The 19,791-nt window shown below is 39.9% G+C and overlaps 1 protein-coding gene across 1 annotated transcript in view; it reads right to left on the bottom strand.

Annotated features, from left to right (window-relative positions):
* plxna3 (plexin A3) overlaps positions 1–19,791 on the bottom strand; it is a 242,170-nt gene that overhangs the window by 147,847 nt on the left and 74,532 nt on the right. The gene's annotated exons all lie outside the window — the stretch shown is intronic.

The following is a 19,791-nucleotide window of genomic DNA, read 5'->3' as shown; positions in this document are numbered from 1 at the left end:
CACGTTATTACTGTCTTACTGAAATACTACTGTAAATCAGCCGTGGGCTGCACTATTACCTAAAACTGTGTCTCTTAATGCAGATTGTCTGTCATTCTTACTACTTTGAGTAAAGATCCTTTGGAAATGCATGCAAAGTGGACTTTCACAGGGCAGAAAACAGCTTCTCAACATTTCGACCTCACAAACTCTTCCAGGCCTCAGCTACAACTACAAAATAAACTTTGTTTATTGAAGACCATAGGCTGACATTATGCAAATTTGTTAAAAACAAATACTAAGACTGGGATCACTGACGATTAATTTCAGACAGCTCGGAATTGGTGTTTTCTTTTGGAAAACCTAAATGTATCGTGACCTTTGATCTTTGAAACTTTGCAGACCATTCCCAAACAGCTATATTACACGCTACATGAAAAATAATAGCCAAGAAAGCATAAGGGCACTTTAAATTACAGGTATTTTACTGTGATTTTACTGCTTACAGCGTTTCAGGTTGGTGGCATATCACTTGCACATCTCCGATTATTACTGACACACGCAGCATTATAATTTTCCACATGAATGCAGAATTCTCCAGCTGACCTAGAAAACGAACGCAGAAATTCGAGCGAACGCAGATTACAGCATCTGATCAGATGTGCGATAAAAATCAATTACATTTTAACAACACACACACACACACACACACACTCGAACCCCCGCTGCCTCATCATTAGCGACTCCTCTGTTTCCTCACACTGATAATTAGTGTAGTTGAGCTTGCTGGGTAAAAAGCGAGCTCTAAATATGTCAAATTCAAAACATCTTTGAAGTGACGACTGAAGGGAAAAAACACAGAGCGCCTGACAACCGCATTTAAAGTCGGAGAGCTCACCTACTTCCCTAGCCGCTCACAGCGCTTGCGAAACGTCAGCACGCGCCTCGGCCCTAATCAATTCTGACGGCAATGTGATAGGAGATTGAAATGAGGCTGTAAGTAAACTAAATTCCCACAGAAAAGGTACGAAATGCCATTTGGGAACCAGCAAGGAGGAATCAAATTGACGAAAAGAAGGTGCGAGGCAGAAAAAAACACCCGAAGCAGATGCACTGGCAGCGGTCTTGGGCCGTCTCCTAAATATCTGGGTCGGTCTGAAGTGACAAACATCGTTAGTCTGTTAATTAGCTGCCTCCTCATTGCAGCAGTTGCAGTAATTAGGGTTGACAAGGTGGCATCAATTAGTCGAAGGCTGCCATATTGGGTGTCACATTCTGCCGGCCAAGTCAGAGCCCACGTCTCCCCGGGCAGCAGGACAGAAGGCCTCGAAACATGACGGACTCTGTCTGCGATTCATCAATTCATGCGCCACCAGCTGTAGTGTCGCGTTTCGCAGCCTTCGGATACAGAGTTCCCTCGCTCTGCGTTGTTTAAACCAATCGGTTTAATGCCAACCATCTGCATTTGCAATGCCCCTGTGGAATCGGATCAATCCGCGACGTAGACTCCAAAGTGGTTCACTGCAAAAACAGGAATGACGTGCATCTTTCACTGTTTTTATAAACTCTGACACAGGGACATTTCACCCAAAAATAAAAAGTCTGACATCGTTTACTCCCCCCTCATGTCAACCTATATACAACACTTTTCCCAAAATGTTAAAGTCATACAAGTTCTCATTTATGAAATAGAAAAACACAAAGTGGCCTAAATTTAGGACTGGCTTAAACAACACAGGTTGCTCACTGTCTGGTATAAAGACGACTTAAAAATACGCCGACAATCTGACAGAAAGCAGAGACTTGAGCTTCGTTTATGGAACAGCTACGTTGGTCAAACCATCTGTGAGACAAAAAAAAAATCAAGATGCTAGGCGTTTCTCAATGTCAAGGAAGGATCCTCGGAAGCCAGAATTCCGAGGATGCTACGTCATCGACAGCCGTCGAAGGACTGTTCCAATGTCGAGGATCCTCGGAATTTCAACCAAGGTCTGAGTCCTTCGTTCGAAAAATATGCCATATACAGGAAAGGATGCATACGAGTAGACTTTGCGCACTTAGCGTTCTCAAATCACCCACAATCCTATGCGCGCAGCTTTGCTATCTTGTTCAAAAAATACAAAATATCGGACGTTGGCGGAGTCGGAGCGTTAACGGGGCAATATGCTTTCAAGTGTAACGTTACCAAACATTTGTTATAACCGTAGTAAATATAAGTAAAGTTTAACTTTTGGTGACAGTTGGTGGTGGTTGAGGAGATTCCCCCCTTCTATGTAAAAGCGCTTTGAGTTAGTGCCTAGAAAAGCGCTATATAAATGTAATTAATTATTATTATTATTATTATTATTAACTTTTAAATGCCAGTACAAATTACAACCGTATTGATATTATACAAATGACGTTATTGATGGCTAACGGACCTTTTCACTGACGTAATGAGGCTGACGCGCACTTGCAAGCCTGTTCCATTTACATGTTCTCCGAATGCTAAAGAGGAGTCTCGCCTAGCCTCTGAAGGAAGTGACTTGGAAGGATTAGTCCTACAGAGGAAGGATCCTTGACATTGAGAAACACCTGCTGACTGTGTGAATCAAATCAGGCTGAGACAAAATTCTAGCAGCATCTGAGTGCATTTAATTTGTTTATAAACTTCATAAAATCTTACCATCTTAAATCTAATCTAATAAAATATAATGCATTTTAATTAATGGTCAATCGATATGAGGTACACATAATAACACGTAGCCTATAAATGTATGCATATATATATATATATATATGTGTGTGTGTGTGTGCGTGCGTGCATGCGTGCGTATATATATATATAGAGAGAGAGATAGAGAGAGAGATAGAGAGAGAGATTACTTTTTAGTCACGATTAATCTTACTCTTTTGTGCGATTAATCGTGATTAATTGCATACTTGTCGTGAAATTAAGGAAATAATTTATCTTGATTTTGATTTTATTTGATTTATTAGACAACATAATAGTGAAAATACACTTATTTGTCAAGGGTAGCACAATAAAGTTTAAGCAAAACTTGTTTCCATTGTGGTCCTTTATGTAACTTCACTTGTTTAAAGGGATAGTTCCCCCAAAAATGAAAATTAGCCCATGATTTACTCACCCTCAAGTCATCCTAGGTGTATATGACATTCTTCTTATATTACAAAATTCCAGGCTAATCCAAGTATTAGAATTGCAATAATAGTTGCTCTGTTTTTGAAGTCCATAAAAAAATGCATCTGCCCATCAAATAACGTGCTCCATGATTTGAGGGTGAGTAAATCATGGGCTAATTTTCATTTTTGGGTGAACTAACCCTTTAATGTTTAATCTAATTTTATCCGATTCTGGCAAAACTATATTTTCTGCAAAGCTTTTTTCAAGGTAAATGTATGCGTCTTTCCAAAAAAAGGACAACTGGAGACAATAAAGGACTATATATATTTATATAACATAAATAGGATAAAATGTATAGGAAACATAGGACAAAAAATGGTTAAAATAAGATTTTAAAAAAGCATAAAGCTCAATACGAATTCAAAAATCCCTAAAAACCATCCGAAAACCAAAAAGGTGGCGTTCACAATGGTTACACTAGCTTTGATCGCTCCAGTGTTAGCTATGCCAATCATTTCAAAATGGCCAGTTATGAATTGACAGATTGGTGTATCACTAGATTAAATATGTCATAGTCAGCTAAAGAAGTCTTATTTTAAACATCAAGAGGGAAAATTATCTTCTGCCAGAAACGAAACAAGCGTCATGCCAAGCACTCTGTATGCCTAACTACAGCTTTCATCCATTCAACACTAATGCAGGGGTGGAAAATGGGAAAGTGGAGAAACTTTTACACTGGATTAGAAGACCGAACAGCCGTAGCATTGATTGTTCTGGGGTCTGTTAGCCAAAATGATCCTGAAATCCCACAGATCTCTCACTCGGTGAATGGGGACGATGGTCTACAAAAACACCAGCAGCATTCAGACTGGGCGAGCGCTGCCGAGTAATCAGGTGCACTTTTCTGCCTACCTAAAAAAATCCACGGAGGACTTAAATGGCTTTCAGGAGGGCGCGCTTAAGATGTGTACTTCTTTTTTTCCCTATAGGCGGAGGGGCCCTCGCGGAGCACTTGAGTGTTTGAAATGCAGAGTGCTTGCTCAGCCTGCTGAGAGCTGACCCCGTGACAACATCAAACAGCGCAGATGAGGGTAATTGGAATTTAGATAAATATTACCTTCCCCCCTCCGTCTCTCTGTCGCTCAAATGATGCCAGGGTAGCGGCGTCTGCCTATCCATCTATTAATTAACCTGCCGTGGAGTTGTAGCCCGTGCGCTGCGGTGAGGGCCGGAAGACTGACGGGTTTGATCATAGCCCAATTTTTCTTTCATCGATCACAAAGGGGGCAAAGAGAATGGGGAAATGACTATAGCGGGAGAAACCGAAAGAAGGGGTCGTTTTTTTGCTCATTTGGGTGCTTGTTTTTTATCGATTCCAAGTCCTTGTGAGGCCCGGGGTTTCAAGGACTGGGTGAATGAAGCTCTTAAGTGGAGCTGGATTCATTTCCCATCTCTCTCGCACTCGTTCTCGTTCGTTCCCCCTCTTCTAAACCAAACTGTACAAAAAGATGGTCTTCAAACAACTAGATTTATTTCTGCAAGGACGAGAGACAACAAGAGGCCCTAGAGTAGTTCTCTACAATTCATAAACAATAATTCCTTCAAAAACCAATATAATGGTTACATTATTTATATAATATTCCTTTGATAGACCACAATAGATCTGGTTATTATGAACGCTCAAAGAACTGCGGATGGGATGGGTGGATGGGATAGAGAGAGGGGGATGGCGGATGGATTGAGAGAGGGGGATGGTGGATGGATGGATGGAGAGAGAGAGATGATGGATTGATGGATGGATGGAGAGAGAGAGATGGATGTAAAGTGGATGGATGGACGGGTGACTGGATGGATGGACGGATGGATGGATGGATGGATGGATGGATGGATGGATGGATGGATGGATGGATGGATGGATGAGATAGAGAGGGGGATGATGGATGGATGGAGTCAGAGGGATGATGGATTGATTGATAATGGATGGAGAGAGATAGATGGATGGATGGAGAGAGAGATAGATGAATGTATGTATGTATGGATGGATCAAAATCATAATTAAATAATAATAATAATAATAATAATAATATAAAAAAAATCATTAATGTTGAATAAGTTCTATTCAATCTAGTATACAATGTAAAAAATGAGTAGAATTGTGTTAATATTGGTTAATATAATAAATAAATAAATACATACACTCTAAAAAATGATGGGTTAAAAACAACCCAAGTTGGGTTGAAAATGGACTAACCCAGCAATTGGGTTGTTTCAAGCAAACATTTAACCCAAACGCTGGGTTAAAACGACCCATTCACTAGGGTTAAAACAACCCAATCGCTGGGTTAGTCCATTTTCAACCCAACTTGGGTTGTTTTTAACCCAGCATTTTTAGAGTGGCACACATAAATAAATATTTGTCAAACCAATTATCAGCATCTATCCATATGTAACAAATCTAAAATATTTATTGGGGAAAATGTTCAAATGGAAAATTCTGACATTGAACCGCAGTCAAAATCAAATTAAAAAATTATTAATAAGCAAATAAGTACAATTTATTTATATAGCACATTTAAAGACAGATGTCAACAAGTGTTTCAAAATAAAATAAAAAGTTATTTACCAATTTTTAAAAAAAGTTTTTAGCTTTAGTCCACAGATTTTAAGGCCAAGTGAGGATTATTCCAAAGTAGGAGCTCTACCTCAAACGAATAAAATCATAAATAAAAAGATCAAACTGAATTTCTGAGATGTCATAATCTTTACTATCCAGTCTGCAGTGCACAGCTTCCAGCCGAGGCAGAATCTCGGCTTTGAAACTGAAAATGCAATTGAACAGAGAGAGAAAAAAAATCGATAATTTTAAAGACAACAACCAACGTGTGTATGAATGAACGAGACACGTGGAGGGTGTGAGAGACATGCTGTTGACTAACACCTGACATACGAGGAGGAGGGGCGGCCCGCCAGAGCTTCATCAACCACTCACATCAAAGAGTGTGAAGACACGAGAAAGAGTGAAAGACACGTCAGAGTGCTAGCGGAGTGATACATTGCAGGATAAAATTGGATTTTGAAGGCCAAAAAAAACTAGAAAACGCTGAAAACCCAATCACTACGATTGCAAATGACAACAGAACAATGTGACAATCCCGACGTAAAACACAGTCTCTCTCAAACGCATACACACTCTATAACCAACAAAACCAACTGACCAGTAAATAAATAAGCACTCCCATGTAAAGCAGGTAAACATCAGCTTGTTGACAATGGCACGAGCGGTTAACATGTGGTCTTATTTAAAATTGGATTTGATGTAATCCACAGAAGCGTTTATGTTTTTATTGGCTCCACTGAAAGATTCATTGCACAAAGTCGTGTTATTTTACTGAGTGAAAGCACCAGACATCCCAGTTTAATGTTACATTGTTTTCTTTTGGACATGGAATATTATAATAGTAACAGAGCAAGAATCCAAAGACACGAAAGTAGAAGATAAACTCCTCGTCTGTGCAAATACTGCACCTCTGAGACGCATTAAACAGACGTTTAACCAGAATTTACATTGCAGTCAAAGGCAAACACTGCTGCACATTCATGGACGTATAGACATTCAAACTCCACTGTCTCAACCCTCGCTTTAAACACTGGAACAAAAGCACAATAATAATACAAATAATAATATTTATCCATTATGTTTTTTATAATAAATGGACAATATTTAATATAATTCATTAATACAAGTTATTTTCTAATTATAGATATTATTAAAAAAATAAAAATATAAATACATTGATAATAATAGTAAATGCATTTGATATTTATTTAATAATGTTGTTTTTATAATACAATAATTAAGAATAATTAGAATAATAGAAAAACAACAATGACAATCATTATTAGGGTAATAAATAAATAGTGATGCAAGCTAAATATCTGGCATTAGTCAATGGAATTGCAACGACTCAAAAAATATGCAACTTCGAACAAGGACTAAAGCTATCAAGGTTCATAAAGAAAACAAAAAGTGCTTCATACAACATTAGTGTGAGGACAGACCATAGACTGTAAAAAAAGATGGATGAGGCGTCTTCACTATCTTCTATTGTAGAAAATTGAAGCCGCCAATGTCCGAATATGGCGCTGACTGACATCTTGCACTGATTTGGGACCTGAGTCTGCGCAGTAGAGAGCGATATCAAGACCACGCTCTCAGAGTACAAAAGTACAGTTTACTGCAGAACAACTCATGCCTGTGTGAAATAAAACGTTATGGATATGTAGAAATTAAAGCTAAAGCTTCCCAAAAAAAGTCGGTGCCTCAGTGACAACTTCCCTCAGAGAAGCCGTCAATCTCAGCTGTCAATCATGACGTCACACCCCTGTTCTTATAGCATCGAATAACTAACTAAAACCAAACTTATTTAAAAAAAACAACACTTGAACTAACATCAGGGTGATAAAAACTGCCTAAAATGTCAGAGACCATCTTTGGAAAAAATTTATTTGAAGTGTAATTTGATTGTTTAGTTTGTCTTACATCCCATTAGAATACACAGAGGGGCGGGGCTATACTGTTACTATTATGAGCTATACTGGGATCAACCACCTGGGGACGATCGAGGTGCTTTGGCTTCACTTTACAGGACGTGTGCCGCTTGGGACAGACCAACATTTTTGTAGTTATTTGCTAATCATCTGGACGACAGGATGATTCATTAAGTCACTGAGTTGAACTCAAGAATCAGATCGGTTCGTCTCATGAATGAATCACTGATTCACTGGGAAAAAAAACACATACTAGCATACCACTCTTACCATTTCTTGAAACACATGGTAAAAATAGTAAGTGTAATATGTTAGTATGTGGTTCCGAATTTAGCAAAGTGATTCATTCTTGAATCAAACTGATCCGATTCTTGATTCTCAGATATGATTCATACACTCTAAAAAATGCTGGGTTAAAAAAAAAAAAAAAAGTTGGGTTGAAAATGGACAAACCTAGCAATTGTGTTGTTTTAACCCAGTGAATGGGTTGTTTTAACCCAGCGGTTGGGTTAAAAATGTTTGCTTAAAAACCAATTGCTGGGTCAAAACAACCCAATCGCTGGGTTAAAAGTTAAAACAACCCAAAACAACCCAATTGCTGGGTCAAAACAACCCAAAACAACCCAATCGCTGGGTTAAAACAACACAATCGTTGGGTTAAAACAACCCAATTGCTGGGTCAAAACAACCCAATCGCTGGGTTAAAACAACACAATTGCTGGGTTAAACAACCCAAAACAACCCAATCGCTGGGTTAAAACAACCCAATCGCTGGTGGGTTAAAACAATCCAATTCCTGGGTCAAAACAACCCAATCGCTGGGTTAAAACAACACAATTGCTGGGTTAAACAACCCAAAACAACCCAATCGCTGGGTTAAAACAACACAATCATTGGGCTAAAACAACCCAATTGCTGGGTCAAAACATCCCAATCGCTGGGTTAAAAAAACACAATTGCTGGGTCAAAACAACCCAATCGCTGGGTTAAAAAAACACAATCGCTGGGTCAAAACAACCCAATCGCTGGGTTAAAAAAACACAATTGCTGGGTCAAAACAACCCAATCGCTGGGTTAAAAAAACACAATTGCTGGGTCAAAACAACCCAATTGCTGGGTTAAAACAACACAATTGCTGGGTTAAAACAACACAATTGCTGGGTTAAACAAACCAATCGCTGGGTTAAAAAAACTCAATTGCTGGGTTAAAACAACCTAATCGCTGGGTTAAAACAACCCAATCGCTGGGTTAAAACAACACAATTGCTGGGTTAAACAACCCAAAACAACCCAATCGCTGGGTTAAAACAACCCAAAACAACCCAATCGCTGGTGGGATAAAACAACCCAATTGCTGGGTCAAAACAACCCAATAGCTGGGTTAAAACAACTCAATTGCTGGGTTAAACAACCCAAAACAACCCAATCGCTGGGTTAAAACAACACAATCATTGGGCTAAAACAACCCAATTGCTGGGTCAAAACAACCCAATCGCTGGGTTAAAACAACCCAATTGCTGGGTTAAAACAACCCAATCGCTGGGTTAAAACAACCCAAATCGCTGGGTCAAAACAACCCAATTGCTGGGTTAAAACAACCCAATCGCTGGGTTAAAACAACCCAATCGCTGGGTCAAAACAACCCAATTGCTGGGTCAAAACAACCCAATTGCTGGGTTAAAACAACCCAATTGCTGGGTTAAAACAACACAATCGCTGGGTTAAAACAACCCAATTGCTGGGTTAAAACAACCCAATCGCTGGGTTAAAACAACCCAATCGCTGGGTCAAAACAACCCAATTGCTGGGTCAAAACAACCCAATTGCTGGGTTAAAACAACCCAATTGCTGGGTTAAAACAACCCAATCGCTGGGTTAAAACAACCCAATTGCTGGGTTAAAACAACCCAATCGCTGGGTTAAAACAACCCAAATCGCTGGGTCAAAACAACCCAATTGCTGGGTTAAAACAACCCAATCGCTGGGTTAAAACAACCCAATCGCTGGGTCAAAACAACCCAATTGCTGGGTCAAAACAACCCAATTGCTGGGTTAAAACAACCCAATTGCTGGGTTAAAACAACCCAATTGCTGGGTTAAACAACCCAAAACAACCCAATCGCTGGGTTAAAACAACCCAAAACAACCCAATAGCTGGGTTAAAACAACTCAATTGCTGGGTTAAACAACCCAAAACAACCCAATTGCTGGGTTAAAACAACACAATCGCTGGGTGAAAAACAACACAATCGCTGGGTCAAAACAACCCAATCGCTGGGTTAAAACAACACAATTGCTGGGTTAAACAACCCAAAACAACCCAATCGCTGGGTTAAAACAACACAATTGCTGGATTTCTCCATTTTCAACCCAACTTGGGTCGTTTTTAACCCGGCATTCAAAATTTCTCCTCTTGTGTTTAGTGGAGGAAAGAAAGTCATACAGTTTGGGGTTTTATTTTCGGGTGTATATTCCTTTTAGTTGCGATAAAGAAAAGCATTTTAACGTTAAAATGAATAACATTAAGCTCTTCCACCTCACTAAACAGCACTTCCACTAGACACTGCGGTTCCCCAGTGAACTGTCATTCTGCACTGCCCTCGGTGACTCTTCAAAGGGATTATGGAGGTAAATGAGATCTATTTTCCCTTCCCGTGTCAAGAGAGGCATGATGGGATATTATACTGTTGCTTTTACATTACATCTGCCCCATCTTCAACCACTTCGGGTTCATTCTTGACTTTAAAGAGGGTCTTGGATACCGCAACGAGCCAGCTCTCTTTTACATGAGCACCCCAGTAATGAAAAAAGCCCTCCACTGTCTCAAAAAATGAGGTCAAAATCCTCAAGCTGCAAATTCATCCTCTTAGGAGAGTGAAGGAGACAAAAGCGTTGCACCCCAGGAACTGAACAAAGGGCCTGTAATTCAATTAGAGTCGTCAGATCTGTCCGTGTCCGGAGACGAGCCTCGCTGACGGAGTTTCCGCCGTCAACACCTGCTTTGTCTCACTCGGTCCTAACAAATACGACCAACTAAACCATCAACACTCTCTTCCTCTACAGCTGCGGGCACTTTCTACCGCATTCCGTCACCTTTGACCTGGCCTGACCTCTGAATTATAGTGGTCATGAGGGTCTGTTGGGTGTCTGCGCATGGTTTGGTTTTAAAGGTCACATGATCCAGAGCTTTCAGAAATGCCTGCAGAAAGGCATTATGGGTAAAGAAAGCTGTGGTGTGGGAAACGACTGTCTTGTGTGGTGCGACCGCACGTCCTCTGACGCCCTTCACCCTCCACCAGCGCCTAGTTTCACTCAAACAGCAATTACTCAGATTCAGTCATGTATACCAGACGCTTTATAATGCCCAAATTACAAGCTCACCAAACGCTGGAATGTTTTAAACAGGAACAACCATTCAATTATCATTTACTGTTGGTTTCGGATATCCGTACGGAGTAAATTACAGCCCACTCACCTAAAAAGACACCCACGGTTTGAGGAAAATGCAATAGGATCGATGCAGCTTCAGCTGGTTTACTCATTTGTATACTTTATCAAATGATGAACCTTTAATCTAAGCAAGAAAAATTATTGTAACAAAATAGAGAACAGCAACTAAGCAAACATTCACACTTCATTTGAAATACTCCAGGAGCGTCACTCACACCTGTTTCCATTTAAGCAGAAAAGGAGAGTAAACTTTTGCTTTGAGTAAATAAAACATTAAATACTACTACTAATAATACTAATAATATATTACCACTACAACAACAAATAATATTAATAATAGTATATAGTATATAATAGTATAATATAATAGTATATTTTTTGTCTTGTTTGGCACTTTAGTCATATTCATATTCATATTATTATTAGTAGTAGTAATAGTAGTTTATTATTTTCCTTTACTTGTTTGGCACTTCAGTCATATTAATATTATTATTATTATTATTATTATTATTATTATTATTAAAAGCTATATAACTGTTATTATTATTAGTAGTAGTAGTATTAGTAGTAGTAATAGTAGTAGTAGTATCAGTAATCATCATCATTATTATTACTATTATTACAACTATATTAGTTGTATTAGTAGTAATTATTATTATAAAAATTATTTAAAATGTATTATTTTTATCATTATTATTATTATTAGTAGTAGTAGTAGTAGTAGTAGTAGTAGTAACAATAATCACAATAATAATCTTATAATATAATATAAAAAATAATAATCTAGAAGTAGTAAATCTTATTATTATTACTACTACTACTACTACTACTACTACTACTACTACTACTACTACTACTACTACTACTACTACTACTACTACTAAATAAATAAAAACAATATTATTAATACTAATATAACATTTTAATAATAATAATAGTAGTAGTAGTAGTAGTAGTAGTAATAATAATAATAAATTAGATTAATAATAAGTAGGATTATTAGTAGTACTACTACTACTACTACTATTAAATAATAAAATAAATAAATGCAATATTATTACTATTATTAGTAATATAAATCATACTATTATCATTTTGTATATCTACAGAGAAATATGCATTATATAGTCACTAAATATTCACTTGGCTATCTATAAAGCTTACTTGAATTTGCTGCATGAAAAAGGAAAATATTTGTCTTAATAAAAACAATTTAGCTGTCTAACAGCCTGTAAGAAATATGTAATGCTAATAATCCTTACAAACTCACTGCCACGGCAGACGTTTCATTTTGGAGCATTCTTCCCGTTCCTTCCCAATTATCTCTCCAGAAAGCAACAACAACAACAAATGGAGGAATTAAAAACAAAAGGCAGAGGCAGCATCTGAAACGCTGTGATTTTGTAAATCCCTGCAGGTGCACAGGTGGGGCGTGCTGGCAGCAGAAGCTGGGATTTGGGATTTGGGTTCAGGCATCTCATGGGCTGTCACACTGAGCAGAACGAGTGTAGACAGGAATGTTACTTCTCTCACACACTTGTCACGGGCCAGAGACCAGTCAGGCTTCTCTGATCACTGCAGACCTGCTGCTCGGGCGCTGGAGCCCGGCCAAGGGAACGCCAGCAAACTCACCTCTCATCCTGCAGGAGAGAGAGAGAGAGAGAGAGACTCTGCGAGCGCTGCCACGTTAATCTGACAAACTGTAGATCATTTTCATTCTGTGCCCATATATCTCAGAAAATCTCATCACACGCAGCCGTCTGTGATTGAGCTTTAATAGCCATAAAAAAATTGAATGCTAAAAAGGGAATTTTTGTCTGACATATAAAAGTCCACAAACATCCAAAAAAATATATAAACAAATAAAACCATAATATCAGTAAATATCTAAATATCTAAATATCAGTCGTGATTAAGCCATGATTAGGGGTTAAATGTATTTTTTTTTTTATTTTTTATAATAACAACAAAGTAAATTCTGTTGTGATAACATTAATATGCATGAGAAAAACTATCTTCATAATAATGTAAATTCATTTTCCTGGCTGGTTTACCAACATGCTTTAGCAAATTTCTCTCATGTATGTTAATAGTTTTATTTTGAAATATTAATACTTGATCTTTTAAAAAAATCATTTCTATTAGACGCTTTACATTTCATCTGAAATCCAGCATACTCAAATATAATTAGGGATATTAATTTTATCCGTCTCATTTGTCCTTGCCTATAGGACAACTTCAATAAAGCGGCACAGCTTACCCCGATTGGAGCTGTAATGCTGGCATTCCAAGGAGAAAAAAAGCATATAAGAAAAACACAAGACAAATTTGCCAACGACCCCTCGGAGACTCCTCGAATTCCAGTGTAAGCTTATTAACCTCTCCTGCCCGGATCCAGACAGAGGCAAAGCCAACATGAAACTGCACTTAATCCAACAATTAAATCGCACAGGAAATTGTGCGTTACTTTTGCACATCTTTGCGGTAACACAAGACACACACACATCCACAAGTGTGTATGCTTTATATGCGTCGGCACGCTGTCAGCGCTGCGTTTGGTGTTGAGGGTCTGTGTTTGTGTCAGCACAAAAAAATTCAGCACAATTCAAAAAGAGTTTTCATGGCGTTAACCCCGTCTGACTTTCCGTTCTACTTTGAAATATAAAAGACGATGTCTATTCAGGCCTGAGACTCATCCGAGAGCTACTTCATTCACAAAAGGAAGTCAATTACAGCTTTGCTTTGTCAGGGGGAAAAAAAAAACAACAAGCATCAGGGCGAGAAGAAATGTATGAATTTTTAAAACCAAACGCTGATGGATGACGATGCAAATCCACACTGAAGTCTGAAACACAGGAAATTTAAAAAGGAAATTGACATTAATGCAATAGTGATTTAGTTCAGCGGAGGCATTGCTATTCTAGCCGTTCGTGTTTGGACACATTTAGTGGCGAGTGTCAGTGTGAGTGAACTATTTTTCGACAGGCTATATGAGGAAGGAATTGTTGTCCGAGACCATTATTACAAAAGGGGGTTTGCATATACAAACATTTCTCATTTCATTTCATTCATTCTTACGTGAAGATTAAATTCTGCTAAATTTGTTTGACTCACAATGTGGTCAATCTTTAGTAGCATTTAATATTTATACAGCAATTACTTAGTAAAACAACTAACCCCACAGCTCAAAACAACTCACGCCCTGTGGCACCGGGACTCGAATCGGCGTCTCCGGCTGCAGCCATTAGCTAATTTGCTAGCGTGCCTCTTAAGGCCAGGGGAGTGGGGTTTACAGACACAGCTCTTACTGGCCTACGTCCTTTACACTCACCCCCCTAAACCTCACTCCCATCCGGGACACGGCACCATCAATCCTACTCGACCCGCTCTAAGCAGGACTCAAACTGGCGTGGAAGGTGGACGCGCTAACAAGGATTCTGAAGGCCGCAGCTACTAGCATCAGTCACTAGCGTGCCTCTTAAGGCCAGGGGAGTGGGGTTTACACACACAGCTCTTACTGGACTATGTCCTTTACACTCACCCCCCTAAACCTCACTCCCATCCGGGTCACGGCACCATCAGTCCTACTCGACCCGCTCTAAGCAGGACTCAAACCGGCGTGGAAGGTGGACGCGCTAACAAGGATGCTGAAGGCCGCAGCTACTAGCATCAGTCACTAGCGTGCCTTTTAAGGCCAGGGGAGTGGGGTTTACACACACAGCTCTTACTGGCCTACGTCTGTAACACTCACCCCCCTAAACCTCACTCCCATCCGGGTCACGGCACCATCAGTCCTACTCGACCCGCTCAAAGCAGGACTCAAACCGGCGTGGGAGGTGGACAGGCTAACAAGGACGCTGAAGACCGCAGCTATTAGCATCAGTCACTAACACGCCTCTTGAGGAGTGAGGTTTACTCACACAGCTCTTACTGGCATACGTCCATTACACTCACCCCCTAAACCTCACTCCCATCTGGGTCAAGGCACTATCCGGTCCTACTCAACCCGCTCTGAGCAGGACTTGAACCGGCATCTCTGGCATGGGAGGCAGGCACGCTAACAAGGATGCTGAAGGCCGCAGCTACTAGCATCAGTCACTAGCATGCCTCTTAAGGCCAGGGGAGTGGGGTTTACTCACACAGCTCTTACTGGACTACGTCCTTTACACTCACCCCCCTAAACCTCACTCCCATCCGGGTCAAGGCACTATCGGTCCTACTCGACCCGCTCTAAGCAGGACTCAAACCGGCGTGGAGGCCGCAGCCATTAGCATCAGTTGCTAACAAGCCTCTTAAGGCCAGGGGGTGGGGTTAACAAGCACAACTCTTACTGACCTATGTCCGTTAGACTCACCCCGCCCAAACCCCACTCGTGTCCGGGTCACCGCATGAGGGTCCTGTCCTCAAACCAGCGTGGGAGACGGGAGCGCTAACCAGGCTAACAGAGCAGCCACTAGCATCAGTCGCTAACGTGCCTCTTAAGGCCAGGGGAGTGAGGTTTACACACACAGCTCTTACTGACCTACGGCCGTTACACTCACCCCCCTAAACCTATCAGGGTCACGGCACCATCGGTCCTACTTGACCCACTAAAAATGTATGATTTCTGACAGAAAAAAGGCCTGTTCAAACCAAGGACGATAACTATAAAGATAACGATAAATATACAGTTCTAAAACTCGTTCTCAACACCACAGCTATAGCAATAACTGCACAGAGAAATGGTACTAGAGTGTGACTTAAAAAAAATAGTCACCATTTTTGTCTTGATCACACTGTAAACATAACAAATAGGTAAGCACATATTACTCACACTTATTAAAACGATCCCTAACCTCAAGTTTTACATTTAATTTCCTACACATTAGTTCCTTCAAATCATGTGGCTTGTAACAAAAAGATGTGTGATCACACTGTAAACATAATGACAAACTGGTAAAAACATCAATATTACAGGATGATCAAAGCCAAATGTATCACTACTAGCACACGTTTTCAAGATTTGGGTTCCTGTTTCTGTTGACCGTGTTCATCCGAGGGATAAGATTCCGTCTTACACACGTCATTAAGTCAACATCGAGTCCTACTCATTATGTGTTGAAACAGTGTTTGGAATGAGGAAGGACAAACAATAATCATGTCGCCATGTTTGAGAGCAAACACAATTAATAGCTCTCTCGCCATGCTGAAGTGCCCTTCGGGTTAACAAGACGCAGACGAGTGCCGTATCATGTTGGCTAGCTGCTTCTTATGCTCGGACAGATTTGAATAATGATGCTACAATTAATTTAAGCTGCATTAGCTTATCTATTCGAAATTTTTCATTGCTCTTCCTCATGCCTTGGCGAAAAAGCCCTTTAGCACAAGTCATAAACAGCAGATCGATCAACCTAATGGGAGATTCCTGGCTTGATTTATCACCGGGCACGATAAGCTAATCAAAAGACATGTAAATCGCCGTTTAGGCCTCGCATCTCAAAACTAAAAACAATTATGCATTGACTAAAATACAGATTTTTCCTGTTTATTGTGCTTTAGCCCGGCCTTGAAACCCAAAACTCTGACAAAAACCATTAGCGAGAGACTGAAGCTGTCCAGGTGGCGGTCTTCCTCTCTCGGTAGGCTCAAGACAGACATATAAAATTACACGACGGGCATTCCACACACACACACACACACTTTAAAGCTAAACAGAATACCAGTCGCTGCGGTTCCCCCTCTTAACCGACCTGAAAGAGCATCACATGCTTCTTTAAAGGAGTCTTAGAGTTGAAACCTTCTGGGACTTAAGCAACACCTCTAAACCCTTATCAGAAAAACCCAGATTTTCAACACCTAATGGAGCGACGGAATCCCAGACTTCCTGAAACCCTTCAAAACAATCTGCGAATAACTCGTGCGATGGCAACAAAGCACTTAGCAGGTCAATAATAAGTCCTCCATCAATTAAACCCAGTGTTCTTCTGTTTCCAGAACTCTTCTTGAGTTTTACGCGCCGCTCTCCCTTTACATAGAAAAAAGGGAAATGCACGCCAGCCGTTTTTCATTTCTGCCACAATGGAATTGGCACCTAAGTGTCGTTGGCTTTTGTTTATGTTGCTTTTCACGAGCAGACATGGAAGCGGGTGGAGAAAATGATTGGCCCCTTTGTTAAGGGTCTCCATCTCTGCAACCCTGTGAGGAGAGAAAACCCACAGTAACCCCTCGGAGCGAGCGTTTACAATGCGGCCCGCTTACACTTTTTACTACCTCCCGGCCCTAATAAAAGCAGACACCGATATAGAAGCCATTTCAAGGCATCCTTTATATTTGTGGCTGACCCGAATTGGTTTTTCTGTGTGCTAAATAATTAAATTTGAGCCATCTGGAAGCTTTGTGATCTAATTCAGACCTTTCTCTGCAGGGCAGGCTGCTGTGCGCGGGATCTCGGCAACATCTTTGAAGGATTGACAGGAATGGAAAGGAAGGATTAAGAAACAGGCCAGAGAGTAAACGCCGCTTTTTATCGTTTGAAAAGTCCAAAGGACGACCGAGCTGTCGACAGAGGTGTTAAGACCCTGAGAAATGCGCTAGACGTCCACTCACTCGTTGGCGGATGGCTCACTTGTTTGAACAAAAAGCGAGCTGGCTTGCCTGTGTGAGTTCACTTGCTCTCGGTCAAAGCTTAATATTGACACACACTTTCTATCACTACACAGTTCAGACACCGCCCGCCCCTCTTGACTGACAGCCGGCTGAAAGAGCTCCGCACTGCGGCCCATTTCCCCCCCGAACACGTTTAGTCAACAAACTTCCCGAGCTCAAGTCCATTAAAGTCCACATGTGGCGGAAATGGAAAAGAAGAGAGAAAGTGAGTCCTAGCAAAGGTCTTTTTGCACCAAATCCGAATATTTGCTGCAAATGTTTGGTACAAACAACCAGGATCTGCGCACATGGGACATGAACAAAACGATCGGCTTTTAGTATGATTATGTTAGTCTTACTGTTATCTAGAAGCTAGTCTGCTCCAAAACAAATGACAAAATTTGCATTTGGGAGATAAGCATACAAAGCTTACAGTCTCTCACTTCAATTATCAATGATTTTTGATGACTTCACTACATTTGAGCTTCTCATCAGATTTCCTGTCCAATCAACATATGTTACATTATAAATAGACGCTGAAGCTGCGGCTGAAATCGGTCACTCTACACACATTCACTATTTTCTACATGGTGAATGGCACATCGTTCCCTATCCCCTATATAGTGCACTATCGAGACAGTGTAAATATGCTTTCCATTGGGGCGAATGAAGTCTGGTACTGTTAGAGATTAGGAGGAAACTGTGGCTTTACCGAGCTCAATGAGTCAGATTATAAACTAAACGCTATTGGCTATTTTAAAAAGGGGAGGAGCTGTTCAAAATGTCCCGCCCTGTCTTCCTGTTCCAGTGAAAATTACATCAACACATTGAACACTATGTGTTTCAAGGCACTTCATTGGGCCTTTATTGTCACCATGAAATCAAAAATGGACAATATCTGGCTTTTTTAGGAATATTGCCGTATTTATTATTTATCTGTGCACATCATTATTTTTTCTTTAATCAAAATAACTTCCCTTCCCTCTTGCAGTGACATCTCTTCTCTTCCCTGATGACGTGTTTATTGCCCCACATTTTCGTTTCACTCCAATATACGTCACGATAGGGAAGGAAAGAATATTGCAACTTGCATTTTATGTAAACTTTCATGAAAAGGCCTTTAGTGCAAGATCTCAAACTTATATTCATTATCAATATCATTAGCAACATATTAGATTATAAATATTAGAAAAAAATCTTAAACTAAAATGAAAATGGTAAATGTTGTCTTTGCAAAGAACTGAAATAAAGTAAGTTGAAGTACTAAAATCACTAAAAATAAATGAAACTAATAAGACAAAAACACATAAAACTACATTAAAAATGAACTAAAATTAAAACGGAAAATATATTCAAACAACTAATTCAAAATATTAATAAATGCTATAAAAGAAAATAATTTAATAACACTTTATTATTTCAAAATGATGCATCTAATCTGCAAACATTTGCACAAAACAACCATTGTGCCATTAACGCATACTAAACTGAACTGATTTGAAAAAGGGATCTTAAACGGAAAGTTTGGGAGGTTTATAACACCTCCTCCTCTCCCATCCCTCCCAGTGCTAGTGAAGAACACCTTCGTTGGTTAAATGTGATAATGGCTAAGTCACATCAGGGATCCAGAGCTCCTAATTACACACTTAAAATACAACAGTTCCAACTCTCACTAAGAGCTGCCGCCTGCCACTGAGGCCTGCACCATTACAGCACTGCCTTCCTGCTACAGTTATATTGAAATTCACAAATCATTGATTTTAGTAGCTTTTTAGCAGGGAGATCTGAAGAGGTGCCTTGGTGCACATAAGCTCTCGAGAGCAACAGGCAGCAAGTAATACATTTTTATTGATTCTTTTCAGTATTGAAAAGTACTAAAATTAGGGGTGGTCAATATACCGGTAGACACGAATAACCGGAAGAAATGTGTCAACCGGTAGAGATACTAGTGCTGTGCTGCTTATCGTTTGCATGCGTTTTTAAAGCATTGTGGTTTTAAAACAAGTGATTTGAAGCCTGTTTTGAATCTAAAGACTGTTTCTCAATGAGGTCTGAGAGACGCGCGA

This window comes from Gobio gobio, assembly GCF_949357685.1.
Source record: "Gobio gobio genome assembly, chromosome: 10".
Classification (NCBI taxonomy): Eukaryota; Metazoa; Chordata; class Actinopteri; order Cypriniformes; family Gobionidae; genus Gobio; species Gobio gobio.
Note: the sequence above shows the minus strand (reverse complement) of the source record. Positions and strands in the feature narration are given on the sequence as shown.